Source organism: Oreochromis niloticus, linkage group LG17 (genome assembly GCF_001858045.2).
Source record: "Oreochromis niloticus isolate F11D_XX linkage group LG17, O_niloticus_UMD_NMBU, whole genome shotgun sequence".
NCBI lineage: Eukaryota > Metazoa > Chordata > Actinopteri > Cichliformes > Cichlidae > Oreochromis > Oreochromis niloticus.
Genome location: NC_031981.2, coordinates 3776507 through 3794622, shown reverse-complemented (window position 1 = coordinate 3794622; position 18116 = coordinate 3776507). Strand labels below are relative to the sequence as shown.

The window sequence follows — 18116 nt, the reverse complement described above, 5'->3', positions numbered from 1 at the left end:
ACAGACCAAAATACTGTCTTTAGTTATTAACATTTGAAATATTGAAGGCACTTGAAAAGTAACAAAGTTAGCTGCCTTTCCAGGAAAAAAACTTTTCAGAAGTACTTAAGGTTTTGTGAGGGTTAAAAACCTTGTTTAGTTTTTCCCTTCTAGGCTTCTGTTTGGCCAACATTTCGTTTTCAGTGTTTACATGTGGACGGACATGTTTTTTCAAAACTGCACGTGTGGACGGGATTTAAAAAAAACCCCAAAAAACGGAAAATCTGTTTTCAAAAATACCCGTGTACGTGTGGACGTAGCCTAAATCTGTAAATTAATAATTTTTTAAGTTCAGCAGGTCCAGTAATGGTGAATAATGTTTAACTTCCTGTGACAGGATGTAAAAAGACCAAGAAAGGAAATAATAAAACTTGTGCTTGTTTATTTGTGAACTCTGTTATAGCTGATGAGTGTATTTATGCTGGATAGCTAGTTAGCAAGCACCGTTACTATTAGCTAAAATGGTCATTCACTCTGGTTTTTGTTGTGCCCCTAATGAGGAATGAGGGATTTCTGTGTTGATTTCCTCGTTCCTCATCAATCAAGTGCTAAATAAAGCTTTGAAGGAGACTTGGCTCTCTGTGGTATGTGGTTGTAAATCCAGCATGGTGGACTGGAAAAACCCGTGTGGGTCATATTTAAAGAGCAGGAGCACTGCATTGGAGCACTTGTTGGTTTACGTCATAAAATAAACTGTATGCATAAAATAAAAGAAATGAAGTTTAGCTATTAATTACTGTAACATATTTATGAATTATGTGATAATTACCCTTATTGTACATGAACATTGTTGGCAGCTGCAAAATCATGAACCCCACAAAAAACAACAACTTGTTGAATTTGTTTCAGCACACAGGTGTTAAAAATATGGGTTAAACTAGGGTTACATCTTACAAAAAGCTATTTTTTTCCTTTTTGAAAAGAAAGAACTAGAGTTTAAAAATAAACTTTAAGAAAAAAAGATGTAAAGTAAAAATATTTTTATTTTGACACGTTCTAATGTACAATTGTTGAGTAATTGCAGTATCTCTAACCAGAGACCTGCAATATATGCATTAAATATTTAATACATTTACAGAGAGTAAAGCAACAGAAGGAAAGAAAGAAAAATACATAAAAGGGAAATAACAGAAGATGAAGCGGAAGAGTGGCTGCGGGAGGATTGACGAGCGGGACACAGGTGCAAACAATCAGCTGATTTTAAATCCTTATGTTTCGATTTTGCAGCCAGGGGTGCTGTTGACTTTGTTCCAGTGTTGCTCACTTTTTTGGACTTTGAGTCAAACACATCTGCAAAAAAAACAACGATCGGGATAGAAACTTCAGTGATAGTTTGGAACTTGTAAGTAAAAAGTACTGCACAGTGTTAGCACCATTTTCCTTTTTCTGTCATGGTCTGGGTGGCTGGAAACTTCCACTAGTTTCCTGAACTTCCCTGGTCTCCGCCCATGGGCATGGCCACCACACCCTCTACCACCTGTAGCTGATTGAGCTAATTAGGCTGGCAGATTTAAGATCTGCGCTGACGTCTCTTCTCCGCCAGTTTGTTGACTACTCTATGTCGGTAACCAGACCTTGTTTCATGCTTGTGACTGTAGGTGCTTTACTTACCTTGTTGTTTTTGTGTGTCAGTACTCCCAGATGCTCCACAGCTTTAAACCACACATCCTTTTGGTCTTTAGATTTTCCCCTCTATTTCCTGGGATTCACTCCTTGCCTCACCTGCCCGCCCTCCTGCTGTCCCTCGGTCTTGGACCCACAAGGAACTCCAGTCAGCCATATTCACATCATCAAACTCACCCGGATCTACGCCGCCTCTCCTTCAACGCATCCATCTCTCACCTGCAAATTAAGCTGAAAGAATAATTACACATACTTCCTCCGGAACTCCCCTCTGGCTAAGCGTTAATTTGGTTTTCCTCGATTCCCAGTGTGACTATTCCCGCTCCAGTTACCTTCTCAGTTTTGCCCCAGCCATGTTGCCATGCCACCCAAATCCTGTATAGTTTTGTCACTACCAAATATTATTCTTGTGTTGATCAATAAAACTCCGTTAAAACCTGTTCTCTGCCTCTGCTCTGGGTACTGTGCTTGGGTTCAGTTCCAGTTACTGGCCTCTTTTTGTGACATTTTCTCACCTTGGGACATCTCAATATTAAAAGCGGTCGTCGTGCAGAGATACTTAGATGTGGTAAATTGTTGCTTTCCATCCAGCATGTCATATAGCAACATGCCCAACTGCCAGACTGTGGTGGGGCCTCGTATCTCCCATGGGTTAAACTCTTGGGGGGGGGGGCTTTGGCTTCTGCAATGAAAAGACAAAGTGTGAGGAGCAGGCTTGGACTGAAACCAAGTAACTGAGCTCTTCATTGTCACATGTCATACCAGAGAATGGAGTATGGTTCTTCTTGAGCCAAGCAGCCACATCCAAAGTCGATGACTCTGACTTGATAGTCATGGGGGCCAGTTTCAACAAGTACATTTTCTGTCCTTATGTCTCGATGGAAAACACCGTCTGCTTCATGATGGTCTGAAACACAAACAGTTGCAGAGCTGAAGAACAAACTGGTTCCTGTCAGTGTGGCAGCTATCAAACAAACAAGCTCTGTGGAGCTTCTCTGGGAAAGTCTACAACACAAATCTGTATAAAACTTTAATAAAAAAAAAAAAAAACTTCCTTCACTCAGCTTCAGTACCTCCTCCTTTACACAGGGGACTGTCATGATGAGAAGAACCTTTTTCTCAAGCTCATGCCAGTCCAGTATGGAGACTGTGGCAGATTTCCCTACAGAGGTGGTCCACTTCCCGGTCATGGGTAGAACTTCAGTGGAACTTTGCAGGTTTTCCCACAGAAATGCTAAAAAGAAGAAAAGTGAATGAGTACATGAGTTTTTCAGACAAGAAAGTGAAACATCTTTATTAAAAAGTTCTAATCACTCACCACTAGTTCACATTGTACATCATCTTTGTGGATGTGTTTGATCACCACCTACAGGCCAGTCAGGAGTACTTTGGTTACTGCAGGGAACGCTATAAGAGAGATAAGAATATGTATGTTATACTCACTGGCGAATTACCTCTTTTTCTTCTCCCAGCAAAAACCGATCCAAAGCCGCCGCCTCCGACCATTTCAAGCTTTGTATATTAGGCCTCAAAGCTGGCTACACATGCAAAGACAGATACATGTTTTACACACATGAACTTGGGATAATGTCCAGATAAAAGGTTTCTCCTTGTCAACTGTATCACAAAGCAGGAAATGGTCAAATTTTCACTACTAGAAATACTCCATTTGGTTTGTTTAAAGGAGAAAGATTCTGTAGATGGAAGCTCAACAGGCCAAGTGTTGGTGTAAAATATTACAAATATCATTTCAGAGTACTTACATTACTTTTTGTTATAGGAAGTAATATGAAACGTTACTTTTGGAACTTAAGTGATCAGTTCTCATTTACTTAAAAAAACAAACTTGTTAACATAACATGTCTTAAGCAAACGAGAACATCCCAAATCTGTCCAGAATATTTCAAGATATTTTTACACTTTTGTGTCTGAGTCTGCATTTTAGGGCATCCGATCATGTTGATTGATACGAACAGTCTGGGTGATGTTCAGTGTCACTGACTCTTATTGTTCACCATTTTACAAATGAAATAAGTACTTAAATTTAATTAATTATTCAACACAGCGACAGTTTGGTTAAGTAGTAGTTATTTAACTGAAAACAACCTTAATCAAAGAAGATATTAAACTAATTATATAAAATTTGTTTTTATATAATAATAAAATTATATTTGCAATATAACAACATTTTAAAAGGTACACAGACGTGTTTTTATCCTTTAACTTGAATAAAAATCGTTAGTGAGTGACCTGTGTGTTCTGAGGTGCTGTGTTTTAATTCTGATGAACCAGGTTCCTTTCTGTGATATCACAAATATACAAGACTGAACTACCCAAATGAAGAAAACAAAGACTTACTAAAAGAAATGTATTGTATGGCATTAGGCAGTTTGAAAATGAATGATGATCAAACTGTGTTGCGTTTCTTTCCAAATGTAACCCTAGGACACAGAAACTATAAGAACTGATCACAAACAGAAGTACTGTACATACAGAGTACCAGTAGGAATAGTTTCCTAACTTGTTATCACATTAACCTTCTATTGTCTATTCTTCTTTCACACATTAAAAACAAGTCTACATTTTTTTTTTTCTTTTTTGGGGGGGTGATGGGGAGCAGCAGAACCAAAGCATCAGCATTTTACATGGCAGATATTTCCATATTTCCATTTAGCAACAGGTGCACATATACACATCCAGGAATGTTAGCTTTCATTTGGTGTTTTGTTTCTGCCCATTTAATAAGTGTAACATAAGTTAGCTCTTTTATTACATCTGTGTTGGTCTCAACTGCGGTACGTCCACAGTTTTTGAACACTGAGATTTTCGTTTAAAAAAAAAAAAAAATCCTGTCCACATGTAAATGTCTGTCGGTCCCGTCCGGTCCGACTTCCCTGTCGGGCAGCATAGCGGTCTGCAGCCGGCTGCTCTCTCCTCCGGCTCCGCTGCCATGCTTGGAAGAACTCTCCCTCACCGTTTTGTCCTCCTCTGACGACCGACGCGTAGGTTCTCAGTCTGTCCTGGGATGGAAAGCTGATGCGTCGGGGCGATCTGCGTCCGCTCGTCCTGGCCGTTCAGCCACAATCTCCTCTCCGGTCTCTGCGCCGTCGAACCACGGTTCACTGCTCATACATAGTAAACGTGGGCATGTTTGTGGCACCACTAATGGCTTTAGCTATACTGTGGGGTCACTAGTGACCTTACTTGATGATGCTAAGCGGTTCTGTGCTAACGGATGACACGTGCTACTGGCCTCTGGAGAACTTCAAGCAGTATTGTCAACTCCTCAGTAAGGAAAATCGCTATTCGCTGTCCTAAAAGTCGCTAAATGACGTCATCGTCTAATTTGCATAATTGGTCATGCTAATGTAATTGTAACCTAAGTTGTTGGAGAGACAAATAACATCGTGGAAGAGACAAAGGCTGTATCCCAATTCAGGGTCTGCAGCCTTAAAGTACGCAGCCTCAGCGGTCCTCAAGGGCCGCGTACTCAAGCTGTGTCCCAAAACGTCGGCTGCATCCTCCGGAGGCCGCATTTGAAGGCCGATTACGTCACAGCCCGGCGACGAAGGCTGTCCCAATTCGTCGACTCCTTAGCTGTGTCCCAAAACGTCGACTGCATCCTTCGGAGGACCCGGCCTTCGCGGTCTACGTGGGCCGGGTCCTGCGAAGACCGAGAAGGCCGGAAGTGCGAGGCTGTGAAATGGGACGGTCTAGCCTTCAGATTTGCGTCACCGCTGTGTCGGTGGAGTTTAATAAACTCAGCCGTCTGCTCCTTGCTATCTAAAATATAAACAGGACACTGGCGTAAATTCTCGACCTTCTCACACTTCTGTTTAATCAGTTTTCTGTTTGACGTTTAGTCAGCTGTGTGAAAATCCCGGAGGAACCCACCCGATGGATTAATAATCTAATAATCTAATAACTTTGATCTCAGCCAACCCGATTTACTCACGAACAAATAAAACACCGAAATAAGGCAAACAATTACATTTTTAAGTTATCCGAGTGACTTATATATCATGTTTAACCTGAGTAGTGAAAGAGCGGGGGTCTGAAAACGATGAAGCCGGGAGTCCGCTGCTCTCGCCGGCTCGAGCAACCATTGAACCCCCCGGTTTGCTATCGAGCGGGTGGGTAACAGACGTCTCCGAAAACGTCGGCGCACTTTTGCAAATATGCGATGTCTTGATAAACCAAGCAGATATTTGAAATTTACACCGCCACTTTCTCGCCTGAAAATATGTTAAAAGTTTATTTTGTGACCCAGAAAGATTAATAAGACGAATTTTAAAACTTAGTAGCGGCCGCCATTGTTGGCAGCTGAAATTTGGCTGGACCGCGCTATGAATTCTGGGATATGGTGGGCCACGAAGGACACACCCAACCCATCCTTCAAATTCGGGGAAACGAAGGACGCATTTGTCGGCTGCATTTGAAGGAGTCGACGAATTGGGACAGCCTTCGTCGCCGGGCTGTGACGTAATCGGCCTTCAAATGCGGCCTCCGGAGGATGCAGCCGACGTTTTGGGACACAGCTCTTCAAATGCAGCCGACAAATGCGTCCTTCATTTCCCCGAATTTGAAGGATGGGTTGGGTGTGTCCTTCGTGGCCCACCATGCATGCAACTGATTTGACTGCTAATGGGTAATTGCATTAAACATTTTACATATTTAAAATCTATAGACGTCAACCTATATACCCCTCCACCTTTCTATTTAATATCACTCCAGATCCATGCCAGTTATTACAGTTAGAGTTTAAAAATAAAGAAGTACTAGTTTTATTATGCTTTACTGTTTATTGTGGCAGTTTTTTATCCTTATTTGTCCTTTGGTATCAGTAGCGTATTTCTCATGTGACTTAGTTACTTCAAACCAACACTGATATTTGTTACTGCAATGTACACATGATACACACTTCTACACCTTTACCACACTTTCATAAACTGAATGATTCTCCTTTTGAAGCTAAGACACTTGATGTGATGTTTTAGGAAACATTTATTTAATTCACTTCTTCACCAAGAACAAGAAATGGACTTGAATAAATTCCCTGTCCTCCAAGGACACTAAAATCATTTGTCCATGCAGTATGACCTTGTGGATGAAGTCACCACACCGCCCTCTGCTGGCTGGATTTATTACACCCATTCCTGGGCTTTCATTAACCATTTGTTGGCACCTTTCTGGAGTCAATATTGCTAAAGGTCACCTAAAAAGTAAAATGTAAAAGGGCACCAACAACTTGCCATGATTTCTATGAAAGCACATGCAGGACACAAATATTAACAAAATATTTTACCAGTTTGCAAATGAATGGGGCGAAAAGACACTAATGAAATAACCACAGCGGTCTCTTACTTAATGTACACAGTATTTTGTTGGTTTAATTTTCATTACCATCAACCAAACTTTGTCACTCACATGTTACTCAACACCACAGCTGAAGCTGCAGTAAATCTGGCGATTTTATTTTTACTTTCTAAAAAGTTGTGAAAAGAATCAGTTCAGTGTATTATGATGTATTCCACTATTAATGTTCATGCTCAGAGCTTAAATAGCATAACTGCAGCATTTTCTTTTCTGCTTCACATATTTCTTTCTAAAAGCCGACCAGTTAGTTTCAAGCTTGTTTCAAATTGCTTTCAGATTTAGAAAACAATACTCGGCCTAAAAGTTTTGTCCCATCAATCTCAAGGATCCTCTGTTGTTCCCCTTTGGCCTCCGTTCACACCATACCTGTCTGAAGTTTCTGTTTTGCTTTTGGGAGTGCTGTATCTCTGGTAACCGGAGCTTCCATGTTTTCATTTTCTTTTTTTTCTTTCTTTTTTGTTTTTTACGTATGAACCTGTAAATATGGAAGTTTCCACAGACTTTGTTTTGATGAGAAGAAACTTAAGGAAGTTGTTTTTGTATCCTCAGTGGAAGGTACAAAGGGATGTGATGTCAAACTGAGAGAGCAATTCTTATATAAATGCATACCATGGAGGAAATGATTATTTTATCCCATGCTGAATTTATAAGTTTGCTGATGTACAAATAAATTTTTATAATAATTTCATTTTAATGGAGAAAAAGACAGAATATCAACCAACAATCTGGAAAAAAACACATTTTAAAAGTTATAAATTGATCTGCATTTCACTGAATGAACAAGTGTTTCCAAGAATAACATGTCTTAGTACTTAGTGGAGAGACCCTTGTTGGCAAGCAGAGTGGTGAGATGTTTTTTTAGTTGGTCACACAGCTCAGGAGGGATTTTGGCCCTTTCACTGAACCCAAACTCTCTTAAATCCTTTAGATTTCTTGGATACCGCTTGGCAACTCGCCGCTTCAGCTCCTTTCACAGATTTTCTATAGGACTGAGGTCTACAGACTATCTAGGCCACTCTGTGACCGTAATATGCTTCTTTAGACACTCCTTTGTTGCCTTGGCCACTGGCCCACTGTTATGCTGGAAGATCCACCCACCACCCGTGTTCAAGCTCAGTTTTTTGGCCAAACCCTTATAGCACCTGTGCCCATCCATTGGCCTCTCAATGCGGCAAAGTTGTCCTGTACTCTTAGCAGAAAAATAGCCCAAAGCATCATGTTGCCACCTCCGTGCTTACAGGATGGATCACAGATTACAGTCAATGGAATTAGGGCTGCCATGATTAATTGACTAGTCACGATTACCAGAGGTGTGGACTCGAGTCACATGACTTGGACTCGAGTCAGACTCGAGTCATTAATTTTATGACTTTAGACTTGACTTGAAAAAAGGTTGTAAGACTTGTGACTTGACTTAGACTTTTACACCAGTGACTTGGGACTTGAATTGGACTTGAACCTGTTTACTTGAAAAGACTTGATATTTTACCCAAATCTAAAATTTAACATACATATTATATAAAAAGTGCGGACCATTAATTCACTTTATTCATTCATTCATTCTTACCACACTCCGTATGTATGTGAGCGTGGGCTGTAGCACAGCCAATCAAATTAACCAGATTTGAAAAAAACAAGAACAAAAACGCTCGAGCCAAAAATGCTTCCAAGAGTAATTCCCTTCGGGTACATAAACTACGAAGTAGTCAACAAAAAACGAAATGCAATATGCAAAACATGCAAGAAGAGAATCACAGACGGAGATGGAACAACTTCCAACTTTGTCCGATATTTGAAGTTGCATAAAGAACGGTAGGTGGTGCTTTTTTTTTTTCTTTTCTTTTTTTGCTACGATGAGACAGCTGACTTAGCTAACTTCATCTTATTAGCAAATGTTCTTCGGGCTACGTAGATGATACTGTTTGGCTTTAACAGGTATGATATGTTTGTCATGCTATTTTAAATCCGGTCCTGCAAGCGCATCCAAAAATAACATGCAACTTGTTAGCTCAGAATTGTCGGTGAATGGTGAGCAGGGTCCGTTTCAGAAAGTGGGTTCTGTAGCTGTACTCAGTCTCTCTCCGTCTCCTCCCCATCATTAACCCCGTAGATTTAACCCAGTTTATACTGACAAATATTTATTTTACCATCACATCACAATTCAAAATCACTGTGTTTAATTTGCAATTAGTGTATGGTCGTGTTTAACTTTTGCATGTCTGAGCCAGGGAAAAATTTTTTTGGTTAGAAAATCTGGCCCACCTTAGTGTGTAATTGAGTAGTCCTGCTATACATGGCCTTTTTCTTCTGTCATTTATGTCAATACATCAAATAAAATACTTTGATCTTATATTATTAGCTGTTGTTTATTTGCAAAGGTTATTCTCAACAGGGATGCTAGACAAAAACGGCGTTTTCTACAGACAGCCTAGCATACGCTCTCCACTTGCGAGTCAAAAAAGAAAAACACCCCTTCCCTATTGGTGTTGACTGCTGAATTTCATATTTGATCTAAAAAAGCTGTCAAAGGCAGATTCCAGTGTAAACGCTGTCTCCACATAGAAAACTGGACTGATGCACCTCCAGTTGTCAGACCTGCAGGGTTTAGGCCTGTGCTGTTCTCCTCTGTCTTATACTGAACACAAACTACATTTTTTGGACTGGCACAAATAATTTGTGTGCCTTCTTATTTGATGCAGCACACCTGATTGTTCTGTAAATAGATTTAAATGGTTATATAAAAAACGCCTGAGGCCTTGGCTGCATTTTTAGGTAAATAGTACCATATAACTTTGTTGTTTGCAAAACTTGTGCATAATTTTTAGAAATGTACAATTTCTATTTGCATTTCAAGTTATGAAAATGATTCGTTAAACATGTAAAAAAATATAACTTTTTTCTACTCGGATTCTGAATTTTTTGTCTGAATTTAGATCAACTGTGCTAATATAGTATACCAAAATGAAAAAAATAACTCAAATTTCAGATATTTGAGGTTGTGCTGTAAATAATGATACCAAACAAGGCAAGAAAAACATATTTTAAAAGTGAAATATAGAAGTAAAATCAAAAGTAGTCAAGAACGGCCAATTATACCCTGGACCCCAGAGGGTTAAAAAAAAGACTTGAAAGGACTTGAAATTCAAAGTTTCGGACTTGGGACTTGACTTGAAAGTTGTCTGTCTTGACTTGCGACTTGACTCTGACTTGCTTGACTTTACTTGAGACTTGACTTGTGACTTGAGGATAAAGACTTGGGACTTACTTGAGACTTGCAAAACAATGACTTGGTCCCACCTCTGACGATTATGTCGACTATCAAAATCGTTGAAGACTAATCTAGTGGTCGATGCGTCGTTTGAAGCTGAAAGACGCAGGAGTAAGTAGTAGGATTTAAGAGTGTAATAACGGACTGAAACAGAAGATGGCAGCAATGCATCTACAAGGATGCCAGCTGCCGTTAAACGCCAAAGAAGAAGAAGAAGAAGCAGTATGGAATATCGTACCTGTGTCTACATTTCAGGGGCCACATCCTTCAGAGACCGCATTTATAGGTCGATCACGTCACAGCGACACGATGAAGGCTGTCCAAATTTGAAGACTCCTCCAAATGCGGCCAACAAATGCGTCCTCCTTTTCCCCGGATTTGAAGGATGGATCGGGTGTATCCTTCATGGCCCAACCTATCCCAGAATTCATAGCGCGGCCCAGCCAATTCCAGTTTCCAACAATGGCGGCAGCTACTTAGTTTTAATATTACTCTTTCTGGGTCACAAAATAAACTTTTAAGATATTTTCAGACGAGAATGGAGCTGTGTCAACTTCAATGATCTGCTCGATTTATCAAGACATCACATATTTCATATTTGCTCCGATGTTTTCGGACTAATCACACAAATAGTCGATGACTAATCGACTATCAAAATAATTCTTTGTGGCAGCCCTAACTGGAATATAATCTTGCAGTGCCTTTAAAGGATAGTGTCTTACCAGTAGTTTTCTTGGTGACTGCGGTCCCTACTACTTTCAGATCATTAGCAAGCTCTCAGCTTCTCACCAAGCTTCTTAATGATGGCATTGTAGCCCATTTCAGCCAAGTCTAAAGTCCCCAATGTCCCTGACGTCTTGCCCATGGTGGTGGAAAGGGTTGAAATTGAATAAATCATATTGACAGGTGCACTTTATACACATAATGAATGGAGATCAGGAGTGTCTGTAATTCATTAATTTATTGATTGCAGTCTGTGTGCCACATGGGCATACAGCCAATCGTGGAACTGAGAATTCTGGCTGGGTTGGAGGGGATCAACTACTGATTTCACTCAGTGACATGCAGGTGAGTTTATACCTTTCCTGTAATGTGTTTTTTTTGTTCTGGATTTTTGGTTGCCATTCTGTCTCTCCATTATAATTAAAAATTAATAAAAATTAGAGTTTGGAGGTGAGCAAGCTTATAAATTCATAAATAAATTCAGCAGGGGATAAACAATAATTCCCCACTGATCACAGCATAAACCAAACCCCACTAAAATCCCCAAACCAACTTTTGCCACAGAGCTCCTCTGGTATCCATGCATAATTAAGGGCATGCCAAAATGGACTAGCTGACATTCTCCTTCCTTATAATGAACATGACACATTCACCATCATGCACCCAGAAAAAAATAAATAACCAGAATATCAAATATGTGTTGATCCCCGACCAAAAATAGTCCTTCAAATGTCCTTTTGTTTTCAGTGTTCTTAAAAACGGCAGCACCCAGCTGTTACAGGGAGACTTTCAATGCTCATGCAGGTTAAAAAAAATGTGTGAGCTCTGATTTGGGCTGTAACTTTGCATGCATGAGTGTTTTGCACAGCAAAAAAGAATTTATATACAGTACTAAGTACTAAAGTAGTCTTCAGGAGTCGTTTTCCAGACGTCTTGAAAAAGGTCATCTTTGAAAGATGGCTGCCTGTTGTTCTATTTTCTGTCCACACTGCTTCAATAATGTTGTTCCAACCAGCAACACCTGCAGTTGTGCTTTGTGTTTACATTTAAAGGAGTGAATAAGTGTATTTATGTCAGTTCTCTTGGTAAGATTATCTTTGGTAGTGCTTCTTTGGACACATCTGTTTGTTTGTCACGTTGGCCTTGTCTCACTTTGACATCAATTTATGCTCCTCTATTTGTAAAAATGTTGTTAAAAACAAATTAATTTTATCTCAGGTTGTTCTTCTGTTTGCTTGGGACTTGTGGCCGATGGATGCCTTTAATGATGTTTCTTGGTCACCTCTAGAGGGGGCATAACACAAACAATTGTAAGATTTTTCAGTGGAGTCAGTCAAGAATCTCATACTTGCTTGGCCTTGATTATTCTTCCTTTGGCTGAGATTTCTGAGGTTTAGTTATGATATTGGTTTTGCTGTGTGAGCACTGACAGAAACCTACTTTTTCAAACTTACACTACATGAAAGTCTGTGGGGTGGCTGTCTGATGTATACATTACCTGACTTTACAGGGTGTGAGACAGAAAATATGGGAGGAGCTTGTAAAATGTGCAAGAGAAGCATTAATGAATTAAAAATACTCTCAAACCATTTGTGTGTTCCTTAGTTAACTTAAAAAATGGCAAAAGTCTGTCTATACTAGCCATTAAACCAGTTTAAATTTACTGTGTGTAAATTTAAACCGGTACAGTGGTCCCTCGTATATCGCGGGAGTTACGTTCTAAAAATAACCCACGATAGGTGAAATCCGCGAAGTAGCCAGCTTTAGTTTTTACAATTACTATAGAGATTGAAAATGTGACGTCATTCAGGGGTAAAACCGCAAAGGATTCTGGGAACTCGTGGCAAGAGGTACTAGCGCACCCAGGCTTTCAATTGAAATCAGTCACACAGTGATAAAAAGAAACACAAAAAATGGCAAGAAGCTGTTGTATTATTAACTGCAATAGCCGGTCGCATGACAGCCACGGGAAGCCGACGGGTAAAGAGATCGGTTGTTATCGGATTACGTCGTTGAAGAGAAAATTGTTCAAGCCATATTTCCGAAGTAACAAAGAGCCGAAGGATGGCCTGGATTGCAGCCATTCGAAGACCAAATATAACGTCCCAGAACACTCCAGCTCACATGTTAGTCTGCTCCAAGCATTTCCACAAAGGTAAGTGTTTTGTAGTAGTTAATACGTCATTTTTCATAACATAATTGGTGATATAGGTTACAAGCAAGTCTGGCACTGAACAGAAATTGTCGCGCTATGCTCCTTTGTTTATTGTGCATAAATAGTGAATTGTCCTGACACAATATTGCGTTTTGCTTCTGTTATTACCACGGTACATTGACAAAAACATATACTTTTATTCACAGGATAAAACAGGTTTTTTGTATCACTAATTGCCCAGTACGATTACAGCATACAATATTATTGTCACTGCTACATTTCTGTAATGCGTACCAGAAATTATTTCCACTACTAATTAATTACCGTTGAGCTCAAAGGTCCTATTAATAAACTGTTAACGAATGTGTATTTATGAAGACGATTTGTGAGACTGGTAAACTTACGATACGTACGATGGTCTTTCGTTCTACACGGTGCATTTCAAGGTCCTGTACCCATCCGTCGGTAAACTGTACCTGGGCTTGCTGCAGTGACCTGAAGTTACTAAAAACTTCATGAGTGTATGAACTCACTCCAAGAACCGTATAATTATAAATATGAGCGTGGTGAAAGTTGGGCAGCACGCTAACGTCTTTTGTCCACTCTGTGTGCTCGTAAGGGTCTGACCCTTTCACTCCTTTGATTTTTTCCTCGTATCTTTTCTTTGACTTTTCATCAAGTCTGTCTTTGTACGGACCGGCATTGTTCTCCTTCGTTTTGTACATAACTTTTTTGGGGGGCAAAGAAAAAGCAAGAAGGTATTGGAACCGGAGAATGAACATTTTGCAGTGCTGCAAATGCTTGCGTTTGATGCATTGCTTTGACAGACCACGTGACTTTCGCGCATTGCACGCCGGGTACTCGTGGCAAAACAATCAATCTCTATAGATGTTACTAGATGAAGGCTGTAAAACCCTCTCACTACATACTTTATACACTTTTCTCAGACAGGCATGAACATTTTCACACTTTTCTCTCTTGTTTAAACTCTCAAAGTTCGAACCCTCATAGAAAAATAAGTCCAGTATTATAGAAAGAAACCAAAGATCAAACCCTGTTTTCAGGTCCAGAACATGGAATAGAGCAGCTGCCAGAGAATTCAAAATTAGTTAATCAATGATACGACAGTAGAGGAAGCAAGAAGAATGAGTTGAGTAAAGTTTGACTCATCTGTTTTGTTTCGCTTAATACGCCTTATAATCTGAAAAATACAATAACTTCTACCTTCCTTTAGCATGTCCAGAAGTCCAACGGCACGAGATTGATTGACAGTGGTCTACAGCCAATCAGGACGCAGAAAACAATGCGCTGTTAAAAAAAAAACATGCAAAATTGCACAAAAAAAATCCATGAAATAGCGAGGCCGCAAAGGGTGAACCACGTTATAGCAAGGGACGACTGTAGTTGTTTAAAAAACTGCATGTAATCTTCTGCAAAATCCACAGTCACACATTGAGGCATCTACACATGACAGAGAAAATAATGATATTGATATACCTCGCAGCTTTTGCCAAACATGAAAGACTTTTGAAAATAAGCATTTTGATAGTTTTCAAAGCGCTCAAGAGGCAAAACTCCTCAGTCGCCAAATCACAGAGACACCGGTAAAAAGCTCTGTTAGATCATTCAAGTCTTTTTTTTTTTTTCTTCTGAAGCCTCTGAAATATTTAGATCAAAATGGACACACAAAGTGTTTTGTGAAGATTTGGATAAGGCCAGAATGGTGCAGCACTGGGGACAGTTTATTTACTTTTCATAAAGTCAGAATCAAATCTAAAGTCTCCACTGGTTCAACGTTGTATTTGAAACCACCATAATTGAAGTTTATGCTTATGTTTATGTTACTTTAAATAAAGGTCCATGATTAGTGTTTTCATATCATCTGGTGATCACTGGTAAGAAAACAAACTGCAGGGCAGAGCTAATGTTGTTGTGTAATCCCTGGAGAGCTGAGTAATGAGTCAGCCTTTAGTTCTGCTGCTCCTGAAAGACTGACTGCAACAAAAGCCTGTTTATCACAAATGGATGCACGTTTTAGATGTTAACTTCAGTGAAGTTGTGTAGTTTAAAAGTTTAAAATATTTCATTGCTATACTTACCATTGCTATATCACAAATTGAATTTCTTTAACAGGTTTAGCCTTCTGCTGCCTCCTCCACCACCACACACCCTACACTATCCTCGCTGGTCTCTCTAATCCCCAGTCACAGATGGCTGGTTACCACAGTCTGAAATAGGATAAGATGCTGGTATTATAGAAAACACGCTGTCTAGTTCCTATACCAAACAAGCTGACACCATCTGAGTTTAAGAAACTATCAATCAGTTACTCTCACATTGTATGTGATCAAAGTGCTGGAGAGACTCCAGGTGAAAACAACATCTGAACCCTTTTTGTGTTTTTTATACAGAGCAAATCGGCGAATGAATGAAGCAGCCATCCACATCCTGCAGAGAGCTCGTGCTTACTTATTTTAGGTAGTAACAGCTGCACGGTACAGATCACCTTCTTAAGTGTATTTTACTAGGTGGGACCACATCCTCATTTTCAGTATTTGTAGTAGCTAATGGCAGATGGCTTGAGTATGAATTGCAGTTGCGGTTTGAGGAAGGCCTCAGAGGGGAATGGTGATGGCTCCCGGCTAAACTATCTCCAATTAACACAAGAGAGACAGAAGCAGCAGGAAACGTCAGGAAACATGTTGACCATCTCATGGATCACTGACTACCAGACAGACAGGCTGCACTGTGTGAGATTGGGCTGTTTGGTTTGGTGATGTGCACTTCAGGAGCTACACGGGGAACTGTGGTGTCTCCATTCCTGTTCACCTTGCACACCTCAGACTTTAAGACTCATACCACTGACAGAAATGGGCAAGGCACTGGTGTGGCTGACATTTTGACAGTTACATTGTTTTTTTTTTACCATTATCTGTAATGTTATTAGCTCATCCAGCAGGCATGTCCATCTTTTAGATACAGTCTGTGGTTTGAAACTACAGAGAATGTGAAAAGCTAGATAAATTAATGTCATAAACTGAAGTTATACAGTTTGTTTTCATGTGTTTTTACACACTTATTAGTAATTTTAATTTCATTCACAGAAAAAAATAACATATTCATCCAACAATTAACTTATCACGTATTTAAATGTGTTCATCCTATGTAAAATCCCATGTGGAAAAGGAACAACAGAGGTTTGTGTTTCATGTGTTTTATATCCTCTTGCATTTAAATGACCTGAGAAGAAGTAGATGAATGGATGGATAAACAGACAGATGGATGGGTGGATTTAGTGTTAGAGATAACGGGGATCTTGATATATTTTCTGGAATGGATAACCCACCATTTGACCAAATGCACTGAATGATGCACTTTGCTCATTTTTAGGTATTCTCTCTCAGTGCCCCATCCAATGACCTCTGGCCGCTTATGGACTTTGAAAATATAATGAGCACCCTCTAGAGCAAACTAAATGCCAGCATCACCTGAGCTGCACTTTAGATTCATTTCATTTGCCAAGTGAAAATGACACATTGTGAAAATAATGCACATAGATGAATTAAAATGACCCCAAAATTGAAAGTAATAAATGCAAAGAGAAAAAGCCCAAAGAAAAGCAGAACAGAAAAATTGTGTTAAGTTGTTGACAGAATAGAGCCATATCTGTACTTTGAGCAAAACTTAGGAAAATAAGCTAATTAGGATGTGACTGGTTGCGTAAAGGTAGCTTGTTGCTGTTTGTCAGGTTTGGTTTTTGATCATTTGATTATAGACGAAGGCATGAAATTGAAAATGTCTCATTGCAGCTTGAAGAGAGGACTGATGAAATCACTTGAGATAATCTCTCTAAAAGGTTTAAAAGACGAACATGCAAAACCTGCAAAAATTGGAAAAGGAATGTTTTTCATTTCATTTTCATTCAGTTTCATTGAGCCTTTGCTGTTAAATTTCATCTTTACATGTGCCAAGTCAGCATCACCATATGTAGAAGCTTCACTGTGTTCCTTTCACATTAATCCCGTGGATTGAGGTCAAATGACCCAGATTGGGTGTGTTTGATGTCGGCCGTTTTGTACACACAAGAACATTTTGGAGAAAGACTAAAACCCTCACAACACAGAAAAAACAAATGTCCCTGTATGCAGAAAATCAACCCTCCACTAATTTGCATTCTTCTTTTTAGAATAAAGGAATTTCCCAACATGTGTGACTAAAAAGTATATGTTATTTAATACTTCAGCTGCTTTTACAGATTATTCATAAACTGACATTTTTGGCTTCCTTCCTCAGATTTTGACTATATTTTTAAGGCTTTTCCTCAGTACCAACAGTTCCACTCCCCTCAGTAGCGACAGATATCAGTTCCTTCAGACACTCCCATTTTTAATGCCCATTGTCTCAGAAACAGTATCTCGATTGTCTCTTCAATTTGATCCACTAGTGTTGCTGATTTCAAGACCTTTGCATGCACATTTTCTGCAGTGAGCATACTTTTGTAATCGTTTTGGGATTTTGTTGCAATTTTAGCTTCTGTCTGGATTTTGTAAGATTGTCTCTCTTACATGCTGCACAGGATAGTGAAGGGAACACTAAAACAGCATCTCAGAGCCTGGTGAAAGCAATGTTAAAGTTGAAAATCTTTACTGACAAAAGTTCAAATCTGAAATAACAGACCGAGCCTGTTCGGTTGTGTCCATATATGCCTGACAGCCCCTGAGCATGTTTCTGATGAGACAGTGGACGGTGTCCTGGGGAATCTCCCAGAATATTTGGCAGGGTTGATACACTGATGCCTTTCCCTTAGAGATAGAGTGAAGAGTTCAGTCATTTGGGAGGGTGTTAGAGTAGAGCCGTTATTGGTCCACATTGAAAGGAGCCAGTTGAGGTGGACTGGGTATCCTGCTGGTGGTGACAGTAGGACTGTGATGT

The 18116-nt window shown here is 39.7% G+C and overlaps 1 long non-coding RNA gene across 5 annotated transcripts; it reads right to left on the bottom strand.

Moving 5' to 3' along the window:
* Window positions 1–1004: 1004 nt before the first annotated feature.
* On the bottom strand, window positions 1005–10672 carry LOC102075876 (uncharacterized). 5 transcript variants are annotated; one of them, XR_003214387.1, is made up of 7 exons: window positions 4637–4989; window positions 3117–3200; window positions 2981–3028; window positions 2736–2896; window positions 2425–2569; window positions 1651–2344; window positions 1005–1329 (listed from the first exon to the last, which is right to left on the bottom strand). It is a non-coding gene; the product is annotated as an uncharacterized LOC102075876 (long non-coding RNA). The 5 variants fall into 5 exon arrangements; XR_003214385.1 differs by lacking the exon at window positions 4637–4989 and adding an exon at window positions 10545–10672 and having other exon boundaries at window positions 1005–2344; XR_003214384.1 differs by having other exon boundaries at window positions 1005–2344; window positions 3106–3200.
* Between the last annotated feature and the right edge of the window lie 7444 nt (window positions 10673–18116).